This window comes from Chiloscyllium punctatum, chromosome 1 (assembly GCF_047496795.1).
Source record: "Chiloscyllium punctatum isolate Juve2018m chromosome 1, sChiPun1.3, whole genome shotgun sequence".
Taxonomy (NCBI): domain Eukaryota; kingdom Metazoa; phylum Chordata; class Chondrichthyes; order Orectolobiformes; family Hemiscylliidae; genus Chiloscyllium; species Chiloscyllium punctatum.
This window is the reverse complement of record NC_092739.1, coordinates 98,281,115-98,300,507: the sequence shown is the minus strand read 5'-3', so window position 1 is coordinate 98,300,507 and position 19,393 is coordinate 98,281,115.

Here is a 19,393-nt window from a genome sequence, read left to right as displayed (position 1 = left end):
AAAGCCCAGTTAAATTTCATTTGTAATTGCTTCATTGTCCATTTGTTACAGTTGTAGAATAAGTGTGCTTCGGGGTCAGATTGTGGTCAAAGGAGATTTACAACATGGTTCATGCAAATTGAACTTTGGCACATCAATCATAATAAAGTTAGCAGCAATGACGTTACAAAATGCCAATGCTACCTGCAAGGGGATTCAGTAAGATCACAGTTTCCTGGGATTCTGTGTGATCGATTCTGCATCTTCATAATAAGTATAATGAGAGTCCTGTACTGAATTCAGTAAAGAGTTGATTGTCTGATGTGGGACTGTGAGAGACAAGATGTGGAGAGCTGTGGGCTCTATCTTCTCGAAAGAAACATAAGAAAAAGAGTAGGTCATTCAGCCCATCAAACCTGTTCCACCATTCCATGAGTTCATGGCTGATTATGGCCTAACTTCTGTGACCTTTGGCCAATACTTTTGCTTAGGGAAAAGTAATTGATCTCAGATTGAACATTAACAATGGAGACATTGAGGGAGCACTCAGCCAGAGTGGCAGCTTCACCAAGGCACTGCACTTGCTGAACCCGAACATGGCTGGGTGGTGGGGACATGGCCCTAGGCTATCCATGAGCAGCTTGTCTCACTGTAGGGCTGGATGGTGTACTCAGTGCTTACCTACAGGTTATGATTTGGAGATGCCAGTGTTGGACTGGGGTGTACAAAGTTAAAAATCACACAACACCAGGTTATAGTCCAACAGGTTTAACTGGAAGCACACTAGCTTTCGGAGCACTGCTCTTTCATCAGGTGGTAGTGGAGGGCTCAATCCTAACACAGAATTTATAGCAAAAATTTACAGTGTGATGTAGCTGAAATTATACATTGAAAAATTGATTGTCTTTTAAGCCTTTCATCTGTTAGAATACCATGATAGTTTCACTTCTTTCATGTGTAAATGACAAAACCTTTCTCGGGTTAGCTGTTAACAATGGTGATAGCTAGACAATACGTTGAAGGTGTTGGCCCCTGTGTTCTCTGTCTATGCCACTGAAGTGTTCCCCAACTGGGAGGGAATACTCCTGTCTATTGATTGCTGTGTGGTGCCCATTCATCCATTCTTTGCTCAAAAACTGCATGCATTCATGTAAAACTCCATTATCTCACTTTTTTGATTAGAATCAATCTAAACATCATGGCATAGACAGAGAACACAGGAGGCCAACACCTTCAATATATTGTCTAGCTATCACTATTGTTAACAGCTAACCTGAGAACGCAACTTTTTAAAAAAAGGGTTTTGTGATTTACACATGAAAGAAGTGAAACTATCACTGTATTCTAACAGATGAAAGGCTGAACAGACAATCAATTTTTCAATGTATAATTTCAGTTACATCACACTATAAATTTTTGCTATAAATTCTGTGTGTTGGGATTGAGTCCTCCACTATGACCTGATGGAGCGGCGTTCCGAAAGCTAGTGTGCTTCCAATTAAACCTGTTAGACTATAACCTGGTGTTGTGTGATTTTTAACTACCTACAGGTTATACAGCAACAACAAGGGACTGCTGCAAAGGACAAGGAGCATCAGGTACAGACACAGGCTCCATCAGGATGTGAAAGATGCATGTGAGGGCCAGAAGTTTCCAGCAACAATTTTATTTCCTAAAAATGGAGAAATCCAGTGCTAACACAAGCTCTGTATGCCTCAGGACACTGTGCTGGATGCTGAGGTGGTACCAGAGGGCTGTAGGAATGGGAGACCATCCTCTCCCTGTCTACGTGTGACTGGTCCCTTCCTGGGAGCAATGGGAGATCTGTGTGGGATCCCATAAGTACATCAGAACAGTGACTGATGCCATCTGTGTAAGGTCAACCAGAACATTGCATTTCCAATGATGAGGTCAGTGCTGTATCCCAGGCAATAGGATTCAGGAATATAGCTGGCATCCCTCCAGGTCCTGGGCACCATCAGCTCTAAACACGTGGCACTGAGAAGGGCTTATCACCATGCTGCAGAATTCATTAATGGAAGGGTCTTCATTCCATTAACGTTCAGGTGATCCTGTCATCCCTGTTACTATTTCCTGGAAGAGTGTGCCCGCTACCCTACTAGGGGCAGCATGGTGGCTCAGTGGTTAGCACTGCTGCCTCACAGTACCAGGGTCCCAGGTTCAATTCCAGCCTGAGGCGACTGTCTGTGTGGAGTTTGCACATTCTCCCCGTGTCTGTGTGGGTTTCCTCCGGGTGCTCCAGTTTCCTCCCACAGTCCAAAGATGTGCAGGTTAGGTGAATTGGCCATGCTAAATGGCCCATAGTGTTAGGTGTATTAGTCAGAGGGAGGTCGGTCTGGGTGGGTTACTCTTTGGAGGGTCGGTGTGGACTCGTTGGGCCGATGGGCCTGTTTCCACACTGTAGGGAATCTAATCTAGATTCCATGACTCCTACATCCTGGAGTACTCTGCAGCGTTTTGAAAGTCCAGGTGCCTCATAAAACTGGTTACTGGAGGTCAAGGGCTACCCACAGCAAATATAGCTAATGGCACACTACACCATTCGCTGACTGATGAGGAGCACAGGTCTGAGGTGAAGCAGGTTCATGCAGGAACAAGGTATTGGGCTGTTGAGGGCCGTGAGCTGCTTGAACTTGTCTGGAGGGGCTGGTGTCCCCCAGTATGGTCTGGACAGAGTGTGCTGCACCATCTTGGTGTACTGTGGCCTGCACCATTAGAGCAGGCAACAAAGCAAAGTTATAGTTAGTGAGGAGCCGGGGAAGGGGCGCAGTATTCCAAGTAGGACAAGGAGATTGGCATAGACTAAGCTCACCTTGTCCATGGCTGAACTCAGCTGCATTGGGTATTTCAAACCAGACAGAACCTGATTGACACCTTCATCAAGTCAATGAGAGTTGGGTGCAGCAGACAACAGCTCTCTGTCAAATATTACCTGGTCATGTATCTAAAGTCTGGTTTAAATTGTCAGGGTGCGACTCAGCTTCTAGGAATTTTGTTTGTGTTCACCTTTGCTTTCTGTGAACAGTAATTCATGTTTGGGATTGTCCAAGTGATTGCCTGTATGTGAATATTCCCCTCCTGGACAATAACAAGCTCTGGGCCAACAGTGGGTTTATGGACTGGGTAGTGATGACCTAGAGGGAGTAAGGATGTGATGTAGCTACTATCAGATCCAGCGTGTTGTGTAGTAATTGCAGAGTGACAAGTGTTCATGTAAAAGAGAAATTTAGCCATGTCAATCCTTGACCAAATGCACAGCAGCTTCTCAAATGTGGTGTGGGCAGAAGGTATTTTTTGGCAAAAATCACACCACGCCTTGTACCTGAAATCCCTCCAAGAAGCTTAACGCAATGGTCGAAAACATGCAAGATTTAACCCAAGGATGCAAATATTTCTGTAGAACTGTAAGTCTTACTTCAGTGATAGGTAAGTTGTTGGAACTGATTCTGAAATGGGATATTTTATCCATTTGGAGAGGCAAGGAATGATTAGCGACAGTCAACGTGCGAGGGAAATAGTGTCTCACAAAGTTGATTGAGTTTTTCAAGGAAGTAACCGAAAAGTTATTATTTACCATTAGAGATGCCCCAAATGAATCTACTCAGTTCATTAGCTTTGAGTTAATATTCAGACGTGAAGTGAGACGGCCTTTGAAATTAATTAAAGAAACATTTACAGGACCAAAGTCAGAGATCTCACATTTGGATTATGTATCTAATGTGAGAGAGAAATTAAATTGTGTCGGTGAATTAGCTAAACACTACCTGAAGAGGGCACAACTTGGAATGAAGCAGGTGGCAGATAAAAACTCTAAAATTCAGACATTTTCCTGTGGGGATGACATGTTAGTATTGTTAACAGTAGTAGGAGATCCCTTCAAAGCCAGGTTTCGTGGTCCCAATCTAATTGAGAAAAAGTTGAGTCAGGTAAACTATCTGGTAAAGATGCCAGATAGAAAACAACTGTATTGGGTATGTCACATGAACATGAATAGAGACAGGGAACTGGAGAAACAGGTGTTAGTTACTGCCCCACAGAGTGAGGAATCAAATCCAGATGTCATGGAGTTTGAAGTGCATCAAAAAATACGTTAAATAATGAGGAAGTGCTTGAGGAGTGAACCATCTGTCTGAAGAGCAAAGAATCCAGTTGAAAGGTTTGTTTCAGCAGTATAAAGACATATTCAGGAATAAGATGGGGAGGACTAATACTATTGTGCATGAGGTAAAACGAGGGAATGCTGTTCTGATAAAACAACACCCCTACAGAATTAATCCTGTCAAAGCCACACAGGCCGAGAAGGAAGTGGATCCGTGCTCAACAAAGATAGCATCAAACCGAGTCTGAGTGGAGTTCGCCAATCATGTTAGTTCCCAAACCTGGTGGGACTCAATGATTTTGTGTGGACTATCAGAAGGTCAATGCGGTAATAAAATCAGACTCATACTCAACGCCAAAATTGGAGAACTGTATAGAGAAAGTTGGACAAGCCACTTACATCACAAAGTTGGACTTACTACGTGGTTATTGGCAAGTACCTTTATCAGAGAAGGTGAAAGAGGTTTCTGCATTTGTAACCCTACTTGGGCTATATCAATTCAAGGTAATGCCCTTTAGAATGAAGAATGCACCGACCACAATCCAAAGACTCGTGAACAGAGCTGTGGCTGGATTAACAAACTGTACAGTTTACCTGGATGATGTAGTGATCTTTAGCAAGTCATGGAAAGATCACGTGGTACAGTTGGCAGAGCTCTTTGAATGAATACAAGAAGCAAAACTGGTGATAAACTTAAAGAAAACAGAATTCATGAAGGCAGAGTTAATGTTCTTGAGACATAACATCGGTCATGGAAGGTTGACCCCAAGGAATGTGCAGACAACCACGAAGAAAGAGGTGTATCAATGTTTGGGACTAAGTGGATCCTACTAGAAGTTTGTTTTGAATTTCAGCAGCGTGGTAGCATCTCTGACGGATTTACTGAAGAAAAACACAAAACTTTGCTGGAAAGAACAATGCCAGGAGGTATTTGAGAATTTAACAGCAGTATTAACCACCACACCAGTTTTAGCTACACAAACTTTTTGAAGCCCTTCAAAGTTGCAATCGATGCTAGCAATATAGGAGTTGGAACTGTACTACTACAGGAAGATGATGACGGAATTGAATGGCCAATTGGCTACATTTCAAAGAAACTCAACACTCACTAGAGAAAATACTCTACCATTGAAAAGGAATTGTTGAGACTGGTACTGGTCTTACAACATTTTAATGTTTATGTGATGAACAACGTATCTGAAACGGTTGTGAACATGAATCACAATCCTCTTACATTCCTGCAAAGATTTAAAGATAAAAATATGAGATTATTTTGTTGAGTCTTATGTTACAGACATTGAATACACAAACTGTACAAGTTGTGGGTCATAAAAATGTGATAGCAGATGCTGACACTCCGGGAAGGGGACCCTCCCTCCACTGCTGACACTCCGGGAAAGGGAACAATCCAACTGCTGACACTGCAGGAAGGGGACCGCTCCCTCCACTGACACTCCGGGAAAGGGAACAATCCAACTGCTGACACTCCGGGAAAGGGACTGCTCCCTCCACTGACACTCCGGGAAAGGGAACAATCCAACTGCTGACACTGCAGGAAGGGGACCGCTCCCTCCACTGACACTCCGGGAAAGGGACTGCTCCCACTGGTAACACACCGATAAAGGGACCTTTCCCACTGCTGACACTCCGGGAAAGGGACTGCTCCTACTGCTAACACTCCGGGAAAGGAACCGCTCCCTCCACTGACACTCCGGGAAAGGGAACAATCCAACTGCTGACACTCCGGGAAAGGGACTGCTCCCTCCACTGACACTCCGGGAAAGGGAACAATCCAACTGCTGACACTGCAGGAAGGGGACCGCTCCCTCCACTGACACTCCGGGAAAGGGACTGCTCCCACTGGTAACACACCGATAAAGGGACCTTTCCCACTGCAAACACTCCAGGAAAGGTACTGTTCCCACTGCTAACACTCCGGGAAAGGAACTGCTCCCACCACTGACACTCTGGGAACGGGACCACTCCCTCCTCTGCTAACATTCTGGGAAGGGGACTGCTCCCACTGCTGACACTCCAGGAAGGGGCTCGCTCCCCCCACTGCTGATATGCTAGGAGTGAGACTGATGCCAGCAATTGGAAAAAAACAAGAAAAAAAAAGAAGCAAAAGTAAATGAAAGAGAGAGAAAGAAGAAAGGCAGATGGAAGCAGATAGGCCCCTGGCTCAGAACAAAGGCACGAGTATGACTACTCCACTGCCACCATGTTGGAACAAGCCTAGTGTCCCAATTAATGGCTGCTTCCTGGCATTGATGTTTCTAAATGCAGGAACAATTAGAAAAGGAGTGATGATATCACTGCCATGGTGGAAATGTGCTTCCTGGATCATCAGTTGGAGCAAGGGAACCTTATAATAGCCGTCACTCCCTCATTAAACACCCCAAAATGTCACCTCCCCAAGGCGGTGTCTAATTTAAAGGATAATTAGGGATGGATAAAAAATGCCTGGCCAACAATGCTCACATGCCCTGAACCAATAATAAAACGCAAATTGGTATTGCTCTAAATCCCCACTGAAACCAATCATGTTGAAAAAGAACGCCATTTCCCAACACCAATAGGAACAGACAATAACAAGATCGCAAGTTTTATCACTTTTACTGTAACATACAAATGAAAACTGATGAAAAACAAATATCATTTATCTAGAACCTAATACATCAAACTAAGAAATAGATGAATTTTGCATTATCAATAAGAATGTGCTTTACAAAACACTTTCACAGATCGCTTTCCTTCTGGCAGATATGTAGAATTATAAGAATAGCTTCATAGTTTCTCCCAGCTCACCAATAGTTCCATTTCTCTGTCATAGCACGGAAACAGACCCTTCAGTCCCACTCGTCCATGCCAAAAATCCTAAAATACTATATTCCCATTTGCCAGCACATGGCCGATATTGCTCTAAACCTTTCCCATTCATATACCCATCCAGATGTTATAAATGTTGTAATTGTACCAGCCTCCACCACTTCCTCATTCTATACAAGCACAATCCCCTTTTGTGTGATGTCAGGTTGAAAACTCCAGTATCCTTTGATAATTGCTCTAGTCAGCCTGATATTTCTAATCCAATTATTCAAAGTATTGCACACATCTACAGTTAGGAACATAGAAACAGGAGGAGATTATTCAGCCCATCGAGCCTGCTACACCATTCAGTTAGATCATCCTGACCATCGACATCAATGCTGCTTTGCTGCACTCTCTCCATATCATTCGTGCACAATGATTGAGCTTCCATAATTGTCTACAATAGAGAAAGTCCTCCTCACTTTCTGTGCAAAAGTAATATGATTGAAAATGTTTGTTTTAAATGGAACATTACACTTAGATAAATGCATGCATATTTTCTTTTCTAATTATCTTTAAATTCTTACAAATTGCAGCTACTGCAACAACTGAAATCAACATTGTATGCATGGTGTGCACATCACTGATTTTTAGCACAACCCAAACTGCTGTTACAGAATACTGTGAAGCTGGAAGCTGAGACCATGCATTCAGAAACAAATTTGACCTAATCAACAGCTTGATTACTTGAAGTTCATTCAAATTTCAATGTGTAGACATGATGATCATATGTTAGAGGTGATAAAGTGAAGTTATGAAACTGCAGTAAGTTTAGAAATGGTGCCCACATGAATCATATTCCAAGTTCCTGATTTACCTTTATAATTAAAATTAAAACAACATCCTAGCTCATGTGCTTAGTTGATTTGCAATGCAATGATGTTGCAGGTGCTAACCCATGTATAGATCTATAGGCATCACTGAGTTTGTTGTACTAAAAGTGTGAACAGGTACGCAAAAAATTTTAACAAAGCAATGAAAAGTGGAAACTTCAACAAATGTTGTGAAGAAGATTTTATCTTGAACCACATTTATTGCAAGAGTCACACATGAGAAAGGCTGGCATTGTACATTTGGTGGGTTTCTTAAAAAATGGCAAGTTTATCTACAAGCAGCATTGAAAACCACATGCTACAACGCATCATGTTGCAGTTTAACTAAGTGTTATTGTAGAGAGTGTAAATCATTGCTAACAAATGCATCGAGGTTTTTCAAATAAAGGCAACTCATCTCCCTCCTTTAGTGCTAGACATAAAGTATTTTCTGCATCTGTTTAAAGGTTTTTCTCTTTTGAATTTTCCGAAAAATGGTTTGAGGTGACTGAATAACTACTTTGTTGGTAGTGGTCATGTTTTGGGGGTCAAATGACGAGTTGTTCACTAAAGAATTCCTAGCAACTGACCTGCTCTTGTAGCCACAATATTCATATGGCTGGTTCAGTTCAATTTCTGCTCAGTAAGAACCCCTAAGTTAATAGTGGGGCAATTCAGCCATGGCAATGCCAAAGAAAATTCATGGGCAATGGCTGATGATTCTGTCTCATTGGGGATGGTCACTGGCTGATGATTCTGTGACAAAAAGATTATTTGTGATTTACCATTCCAAGCCTGTTGTTGACCAGGTCTTGCAGCATTTGAATATGGCCTGCTTCAGTACCTGAAGGATCCTGAATGATGCTGAACATTATGTAATCAACAGAAAAAATCCCCACTCCTGACCATATGATGGAGGGAAGGTCATTGATGAAGCAGCAGAAGATGGTTGAGTCTAGATCATTACCCTGAAGAACTCTTGCAGAGGTGTGCTGGAGCTGAGATGACCAACCTCCAACAACCACATCCATTTCCCTAATTGCCAGGTATAACTCCAGCCAGCAAAGTGATTCTCATTAAATTCCAGTTTTGTCAGGTCCTTGCAATCACAATCTATCAGCTGGGATTTTGACATCAAGGGCAGTCACTTTTACCTCATCTCTTTGCGTTTTTTTCTAGGTTTGAATCAATGCTGCAAGGAGGTCAGGAGCTGAGTAGGTCTGGTTGAATCCAAACTGAATGTCAGTGAGTGGGTTATCATTGAGTAAGTGCAACTTAACACCTGACCTCTTCCATCATTTTACCAATGAATGAGAGTAAACTAATGTAGAGGTGATTGTCCATGGTCAATTTGGACTACATTTTGTGTACAAAACATGCTTTGGCAATTTTGGTGTTTAGATTAGAATAGATTACTTACACCTTCTACCCAACAAGTCCACACCAACCCTCCGAAGAACAACCCACCCAGACCCATTCCCCAACATTTACCCCATTTTCTGTCTGCATTTAGGATAAAACCTTCCACGATAATTTCTGTACACTATTGACAACCTACCATTCTATATTCCCTCGTACATGATCTTAAAGTGTGGTTGCTGTTAGGGAACCTGTACACAACTTTCACGAGTGACCTCTTGCCTTAATCAGTCTCTTGTCTACCCAGATTGCTTCTGTATCCCATTTCCTGAATTTTGGTCATCCCTCTGTATTGGACTCACATCATGTTTTATTAACAGAGCCATTCTTCCACCTATTTCTAGTTCAATATTACATAAGTTTTAATATGTGGGTCTCCATTTAGGCCATCCTACAGCCTACTATTGTAGCTTAAAATTGTGATTCATCTAACATACAATTTTCAGAAGAAATAAAGGCAAGACTTCCTCAATAAGTATCACAATTCAATATTTTACATAGCTATTATAGAATCGCTACAGTGCAGAAGCAGGCTATTCGGCCCATCAAGTCCAATCAAGAACAAAAAGCTAATCAAATAACAACCAAGTAACTACTGCCAATTATCATAACAAAACCCACCAGGTTCACCGATTTCTTTTTGGAAACGAAATCTGGCATCCTTATCTGGTCTGGCCTGCATGTAATTGCAGACCCACAGTACTCTGGTTACTCTTATCTGCCTTGTTATTAATTCAAGATGCTCAATAAATGCTGAACTAGCCAGCAATGCCCACACTCCATGAACAATATTATTAGCTCCAGGATATTTGTCATCACTGTCAGCCTTACTATCAATACTCCCTCTAAGGTGCACAACTCTGTCTGAGCAATCAGTACAAAGTTCCATGTATGGTGATTGACATCTAGTTCCTGTCACGTATGGACCTTGGAAGCCTGTGCCACCAGAGAGAAGATGAGAGAGAACACTGCTAACAATGTCTCTTACTGACTTCCTTATCATCCTGTGACTGTTGATCAAACTGACATGGTTGTTCAGTTTTCCAAACTTACATCCTGATGTGGGTTCCCACAGAATTGGCTACATTTCCCAATGTGCTTAGGAAAGGGGCTCATAGCTACATAGGTCTATTCTAAGCTATTGTCATACATTTAAATAGGAAACTTAATCAATTGTCTCATTAATTAAGGAAAACCAGGATTAGTGCAAATCATTTTTCAGTTTTTGACTAGAATTGATGGAGAGGATTGATATTAATACTGTTGATGTGATGAACAAGGGACTCCAAGAGGCATTTAATAAGGCATCACACTGCAGATTTTGAGCTAAACTACAGTTCATGGAATAAAAAGGACAGTCACAAAATGAATATAAAAACTGGCTGACTTACAGAAAACAGGGGTCACTGCATTTTGGACTGGATGTTTGCAACGGAGTTTCCAGATGTCAATGTTAGGAGCCTGTTTTTCCAGTTCTAAACCAATGACCTAGACCGTCTTGGAGTTCCTTGTACATCACATCAACAGTATTAACATCAATCCTCTCCATCAATCCTAATCAAAAACTCAAGCATGTTAATGAAAAATGATTTGCACGAACCCTGGTTTTCCTTAATTAACGTGGATTCCTAAACTGTTTGAAGTGAGACAATTGATTATGTTTCCTATTTAAATGTACAACAATAGCTCAGAATAGACCTATGTAGCTATGAGCCCCTTTCCTAAGCACATTGGGAAATGTAGCCAATTCTGTGGGAACTCAACTCAGGATGTAAGTTTGGAAAACTGAACAACCATGTCAGTTTGATCAGACATTTCTCTCTGATATATGCAATTATGCATGCTTTCTGAGTCACTTCACAATTTGTCGTGAATTTTGATTAGAAATGTTAAATTTTCCTCTTACATCTTTCGATAATTTTATTTGAGGCATTTATTTTTTTCAAGGTTCTTCAAGTAACTAAGTTGACATCCCTGGCTGTCAATATAGTTAAGCAGTAATTTTAAAGAAGCTGCTGTGAGTTACTGATGTGCATTTGCATCTTGAAACAATTCATCCAATTGATAAAGGAAGTGAATTTTGAAGATAGCGGAAGTGGTGTCAGTCAAGTGGTGTCTTTATCTTGAATGATATTGAACTTTGACTGTTACCAGAGCTGCACCTATCTAGTCAAGAAACATGGATACTGTGCAAGTACCAGGCAATAATGACACGGTGGCTCAGTGCTTAACACTGTTGTCTCATAGTGGCAGGGACCTCGGTTTGATTTCACCTTCAGGTAACTGTCCGTGTAAAATTTACATATTCTCCCCAATTCTCCAGTTTCCTCCCTCAGCCCAAAGATGTGCAGGCTAGGTGGGTTGGCCGTGCTACATTGCTCATCGTGTCCAGAAATGTGAAGGCTAGGTGGATTAGTGATGATTCAGGGTTACAAGGATAGGGTAGCTGGGTGAGATGCTTTCAGAGGGTAAGTATGAATTTGATGGATGGAATCACATGTATCCACACTGGAGTGATTCTTTTATCTTCATCAAGAAAGAGTCTAACCATTGCTCCTTGACAGTTGATGGCGTCACCAACACTCAATTCTCCCACTATCAACTTCCTGGGGTTACCACTGATCAGGATCTGAACTGGCCTTCTGTATAAACATAGTGGCTATAAGATTAGGTTAGAGGCTAGGAATCCTTCAATGCATAACTCATCTCCAAACTCCCATGAACCTTTCCACCATCAGACATGTGATGGAATAGTCCCCATTTGCTGGCATAGGCACAGCTCCAACAGCAATCAAGAAACTTCACGCCATCCAAGACAAAACAAGCCACTTGATTGTCACTACATCTGCAAACATGCACTCCTGCCACCAACAACACATAGTAGCATCAACATGTATCATCTACATGCTTCACTACAGAAATTCGCCAATTGAGATAGCACTTTCTCAACCAATGACCACTATTATCTAGAAGGGCAAGGGCAGCAGATACATGGGAACACCCACATCTACAGTTTCCCAGTAAGCCACTCACCATTCGGACCTGGAAATATTTTGACATTCCTTCTGTGGCACTGGGTCAAATCCTGAAATTCTCTCCCTACCAATATTGCAGGTCTACCCACAGCACATGGATTGCAAAGGATTAAGAAGGAAAATCACCACCATCTTCTCTAGACATGGGCAATAAACGTTGAGCCAGTGAGTTACGCCAACATCCCATGAACGAATTTTTATAAATCTCCATTTCTGACCTTATCATGGAGAAAATGTTATTAACAAAACAATTGAAGATGGTTGGGGTTAGGACACTACCCTGAGGAATTCTGATATTGATGGCTTGCACCAAGACTTCAAAAATGACAATCATTTGCTTTTGCATTAGATGTGGCTGCAGCTTGAAAATTTACCCCTGACAACGCTGATGTTAATTTTAACTGAAGTTCCTTGATGTCACACTCAGTCAAATGCTGCCTTGATATCAAGGGCAGTTACTGTCACCTCAATTTCATTTTCATGCTTTAGTTATGTTACAATTCTCTCAAACTATATAACATTTAAACATACCTTGGAAGTGAGTATGAGAGGAATCCTATTTAAAGATGTATTCATCATCATTTAGTGCCCATTTCATTGATTTAATAACCTCACAATATCTATTTTTTAAATACAAATCATGGTGTGGAAATTATTGGAGGTCATAAAGTTAAACCCCATTCAAAACCTTATATGGTCTCTGTCCAAAATTACAATTGTGAAACAAAACATTATGAACATTATTGTGGAGGGGCTTTGATCTGTCCTAAATGGATACTGACAGCAGCACATTGTAAAATGTAAGTTGACATGTGCATGTGTATAAATGAAGTATTATTATGATTACTGACTTACATTTATAAATTGCATGTCTCCCACACCCAGACCACACCAACTACTTCTACAAATTTACTTTCATCGATGATCTTACTGATAGATGACAAAACATGATATGGCTCTTTAATGTGAGCATCATTTAATTTGATAAGTCTGTCATCAAAAATTCATGATAACTCAAAATCATGTCTTCAAGCATATCTTTGTCCCCGTCTGTGTGTGCATTCATAAGCTTGCTGGATCATTGATTTGTATAGATTTAAAAAGAACAAATACTATTCCAGTGATGACATATTAATTATTTTGCTGTATTTTTACATGTCAACATTATCAGAAATGTGATTATTTTCCTAACATTCTGAGAAACTTACAGTTAGTACAAAATAACCATTGCACATACTAGGTATAACTTGCATGAATAATGGCTTGGTGATACCAACATCAAGTTCTCTTATCAAAGTAAAGTATGTTCATAATTATTCACTGAGTCTGCTTTCATGAATATGGCCCTTGTCACTGGAGCCTTACACTCCAGCTACAAGGATCACAAAATCACCAGTGAAGCTTTTTCACAATAGCAGGCAGTTCGCAAATGGCCAGGACTGAACCATACATAATGGAACACAACTTGGGCAATACTTGTTGGGATTGTGCTTATAGAAACAGAAATTAACTTGAGATCAGTATATATTGAGTTTGGTATGGTATTAATGTTGAGCTTTGGAATGGGCAGGAACATCATCTGTTTCTTTCAGTGCCTGTGGAAAGTGGAAGATGTGGGCTAAGACTGAGATTCTCTACATTGGGAATTTCTCAGATCCAGCATTGCTAACATCATTGACAGGGGTACACTTGGTGGTATGGGAGAACACCAGTGACACTGAGGCTAAGGATTGGCCAACTACCTCACACATTTTGCAGGGTGACAGGTCAGATATGCTCTCCCAACTAGATTTTCCACATTGAATATTTTTCAACTGTTTTCAATTTTATTTTCACTGTCTAGATAAGCATCATAAATTGCCCTGCACTGTCCAGGTTTTGCAGGTTAAGTGGATTAGACATAGGAAATGCAGGGTTTTAGGGATTGGATTGGGTCTGGGTGGGATATTCCTCTGAGGGGCAGTGTGAACTCCATGGGCTGAATTACCTGCTTCATACTATAGAGATTCTATGAAAAGCCATACTTCCCATTGTGTGTATGTTTTTCATTGTAATTTACATGCTGCATATATGCTAAGCTAAAGGAAAAATGTAATTACTGGACGTTTGAAGATAAAAAACAACATTCTGGAAGCGGTCTGAAGAAGCATTTCAATAAGATGCCAATTTTTCAGGTACTGACTGAGCTGCAATTTAAATGCAACATTAATGTACATTGGTATGGAACACAGGTGAGAGACATGTATAATTGGTTACAGAAAAAGTGCAAAGATATAGTATAGATTGTAGCAAATTCTTGGCATAGACAGGTTGAACCAAATGGTCTTTTTCTGCATTGTACGTTCAAGTCTAGACTTCGGTATGAAATGAATAGTAAATATTACATGTTGCTCCATTTTGTTCAGCTTGTTATTCTTACACTGTTTGAAATCTTGGTTGTTTCTTTTCTCATGATTGCCTCAAACTTGTTTTTTTTATGAAAATGAGGAATAATTATCCGTCCATCTGATGAAATGCAGGGAAGGACCTCTTCAAGTCATTCTTGGAGCAGATTCTCTTTTACAGAATGAGAAAAGTCAGCAAAAACTGCTGATTAAGAAGCCACACCCCCATCCACAGTATAATAACAAAACTATAGAAAATGTTATCATGTTACTCAAAGTATGAATTTTAATTACATTGTTCCGTTTCTTGTGTGGTGTTCCAAGCTATTAATTTAGATAAATAAGTGTTTTATTTCATAGAGAAGTAACAGATTTATGTGTTCAATTTCTTAGAGTTAATTTAATGGATATAAATTTATTGAAGTCTGCCAGTTTTATCAATTAAGGTACAGCAAACATTAAGATTCAGACACATGGAAGAATACAGTTTTTGTGCTGTATTTCTTCAGGTGTGAGAGCTGATAATGAGTCTGCCTGGCTTTGAAGGGGAATCAAATTTTAACATGATTGTGTCACAGCAACACAGAACTTTTATGGAATGGAAGAGACCATTCAACGCATTGAGCCTGCACTGGCTCTCAAACAACTATCATTGCTTTGAGCCAATCATCTGCTTTTTCCCTTACCTTTACACACTAACCAACTGATATCCATTTGAATAGAGTCATAGAGTCATACAGTATGGATGTACATTGGTATGGAACACAGGTGCAACCAGTCCATGCAGAACAAAATTCCAAACTAAATTAGTTCCACCTACTTGCTCCTGGCCTATATTCCTCCAAATCTTTCTTATTCATGTACTTATCCAAATGTCTTTTAAATGTTGTAATTGTATCCACATCCACCACTTCCTCAGGAAATTAATTCCGCATGCAAATCACTCTCTGTGCAAAAAATGTGCCTTCATGCCTTTTTTCAACCTCTCTCTTCTCACCTTAAAAACATATCCTCTCGTCTTGAAATCCCCCAATCTAGGGGAAAAAAAATAACAACCACTAACCCTGGATGTAAGTTAGCTCACTGAGCTAGAAGGTTCATTTTCAGATGTTTCATCACCATACTAGGTAACATCATCAGTGAGCCTCCGATGAAGTATTAGTGTCAGTGACCCACTTTCTATTTATGTGTTTAGGTTTCCTAGGGTTGGTGATGTCATTTCCTGTTCTTTTTCTCAGAGGGTACTGAGTGGAATCCAAGTTGGTGTGTTTGTTGATAGAGTTCAGTTGGAATGCTTCTAGGAATTCTCATGCATCTCTCTGTTTGGCTTGTCCTAGGATGGATGAATTGTCCCAGTCGAAGTGGTTTCCTCCCTCATCTGTATGTCAGGATACTAGTGAGAGAGGGTCGTGTCTTTTTGTGGCTAGTTGGCATTCATGTATCCTGGTGGCTAGTTTTCTGCTTGTTTGTCCAATGTAGTGTTTGTTACAGTTCTTGTATGGCATTTTGTCAATTAATGTTGCTTGTTGTCTATATGGGGCCTTTCGAGTTCATTAGCTACTGTTTTAGTGTGCTGGTTAGTTTGTGGGCTACCATGATGCCAATAGGTCTGAGTAGTCTGGCAGTCATTTCTGAGATGTCTTTGATGTAGGGGACAGTTGCTAAGATTTCTGAATGCATTTTGTCTGTTAGTTTGGGTTTATTGCTGAGAAATCAGTGGACTGTGTTCATTGGGCACCTGTTCATAGGGAGGATGTTCCTGCAAATAAGGAAAAAATAATCAGAGGGTATAGACTTATGATTGATGAGGGCAGAGCAGTAGATGTGATCTATATGGATTTCAGTAAGGCGCTCGACAAGGTTCCCCATGGGAGACTGATTAGCAAGGTTAGATCTCATGGAATACAGGGAGAACTAGCCATTTGGATACAGAACTGGCTCAAAGGTAGAAGACAGAGGGTGGTGGTGGAGGGTTGTTTTTCAGACTGGAGGCCTGTGACCAGTGGAGTGCCACAAGGGTCAGTGCTGGGTCCTCTACTTCTTGTTATTTACATAAATGATTTGGATGCGAGCATAAGAGGTACAGTTAGTAAGTTTGCAGATGACACCAACACTGGAGGTGTAGAGGACAGCGAAGAGGGCTACCTCAGATTACAACAGGATCTTGACCAGATGGGCCAATGGGCTGAGAAGTGGCAGATGGAGTTTAATTCAGATAAATGTGAGGTGCTGCATTTTGGAAAAGTAAATCTTAGCAGGACTTATACACTTGAAGATAAGGTCCTAGGGAGTGTTGCTGAACAAAGAGACCTTAAAGTGCAGGTTCATAGCTCCTTGAAAGTGGAGTCGCAGGTAGATAGGCTAGTGAAGGCGGCGTTTGGTATGTTTTCCTTTATTGGTCAGAGTATTGATTACAGGAGTTGGGAGGTCATGTTGCAGCTGTACAGGACATTGGTTAGGCCACTGTTGGAATATTGGGTGCACGCAATATTCCATAAATGGCCTAACCAATGTCCTGTACAGCCACAACATGACCTCCCAACTCCTATACTCAATACTCTGACCAATAAAAGAAAGCATACCAAATGCCTTCTTCACTATCTTATCTACCTGTGACTCCACTTTCAAGGAGCTATGAACCTGCACTCCAAGGTCTCTTTGTTCAGAGTTGCTTTGCCATTGAGCTGGAATTACATCTGAGTATATTCAAAAACAATTCAGTTTTTAATCACAGTGTTTACTATAGATGTCTATTTTATTTGCAATGCATAGGGGCAGTTATTAAGCCTGTTTTGAGCAGTCGGGAACTATATATCTGTGTCTGGGTGTTGTGTTTTTCTGCAATGATTTTTGCAAGGAAAGAAATTCAACATTATACAGATTAAACATGGCATGTGTTTTTCAAAACGCATACCTGGTTCTCCAGTGTGGCAGGCACACAACAGGCAACCATTATCATCCATGATATATAAAGTCATAGAGTCACAGAGATATACAGCACAGAAACTGACCCTTCGGTCCAACTCATCCAGTTCCACCACAGAACACACCAGATGGCCTCCTTCTTTAGAGACCGCAATTTCCCTTCCCACGTGGTTAAAGATGCCCTCCAACGCATCTCGTCCACATCCCGCACCTCCGCCCTCAGACCCCACCCCTCCAACCGTAACAAGGACAGAACGCCCCTGGTGCTCACCTTCCACCCTAAAAACCTTCGCATCGACCAAATCGTCCACCGACATTTCCGCCACCTCCAAAAAGACCCCACCACCAGGGATATATTTCCCTCCCCACCCCTTTCCGCCTTCCGCAAAGACCGTTCCCTCCGTGACTACCTGGTCAGGTCCACACCCCCCTACGACCCACCCTCCCATTCTGGCACTTTCCCCTGCCACCGCAGGAACTGTAAAACCTGTGCCCACACCTCCTCCCTCACCTCTATCCAAGGCCCTAAAGGAGCCTTCCACATCCATCAAAGTTTCACCTGCACATCCACCAATATCATTTATTGTATCCGTTGCTCCCGATGCGGTCTCCTCTACATTGGGGAGACTGGGCGCCTCCTAGCAGAGCGCTTTAGGGAACATCTCCGAGACACCCGTACCAATCAACCAAACCGCCCCGTGGCCCAACATTTCAACTCCCCCTCCCACTCTGCCGAGGACATGGAGGTCCTGGGCCTCCTTCACCGCCGCTCCCTCACCACCAGACGCCTGGAGGAAGAACGCCTCATCTTCCGCCTCGGAACACTTCAACCCCAGGGCATCAATGTGGACTTCAACAGCTTCCTCATTTCCCCTTCCCCCACCTCATCCTAGTTTCAAACTTCCAGCTCAGTTACTGCCTCCTTGACTTGTCCGACCTGCCTATCTTCTTTTCCACCTATCCACTCCACCCTCTCCTCCTTGACCTATCACCTTCATCTCCTCCCCCACTCACCCATTGTACTCTATGCTACTCTCTCCCCACCCCCACCCTCCTCTAGCTTATCTCTCCATGCTTCAGGCTCACTGCCTTTATTCCTGATGAAGAGCTTTTGCCCGAAACGTTGATTTCGCTGCTCGTTGGATGCTGCCTGAACTGCTGTGCTCTTCCAGCACCACTCATCCAGTATGTAGTTAATTATCTGTTGTTTCTAAGCTGTTGCATTGAAAAGTGTTGTACTGTAGCTCTGATATAAATTGTTTAAAAGTTATTATACAGAAAATAAAAATATGATCTTTATGACTTAAAATGTTTTCTTTTGCATTCCATATACCACTGAAACTCAGTAGCTGAAACTGGTACTCATGCTAGGACTAGCTGACAATATCACCTTTGTACGGTATGACCTACTGACTAAAGATAATTAAATCATAAATGCAATGTTCAGGTTAGAGACAGCAGACGCAGAGCTGGAACTTTTAGGCAGGTTGTTAGTCCCAGTTCTCCACTGCCTTCCTGCCTGTACCCAAGTTTAGCTCTGGATGGGAAGGCTGACCTTGGGTCTACCCAACCCATTGCTTTTTGAGTCCTTAAGCAGACAGCTAATGATTTTTATTCATTCATGGGATGTGAGTGATACCGGCTAGACCAGCATTTTTTACGTAAGAACATATTAAGATAAGAGCTAGGAATAGGAGTAGGCCATCTGGCCCTTCGAGCCCACTCCGCCATTCAATACGATCATGGCTGATCTTTTCATGGCCTTAGCCCCACTTACCTGCCCTCTCACTATAACCTTTAAGTCCAAAATTGTTCAAAAATATTCATCTTAGCTTTAAAAACACTTAC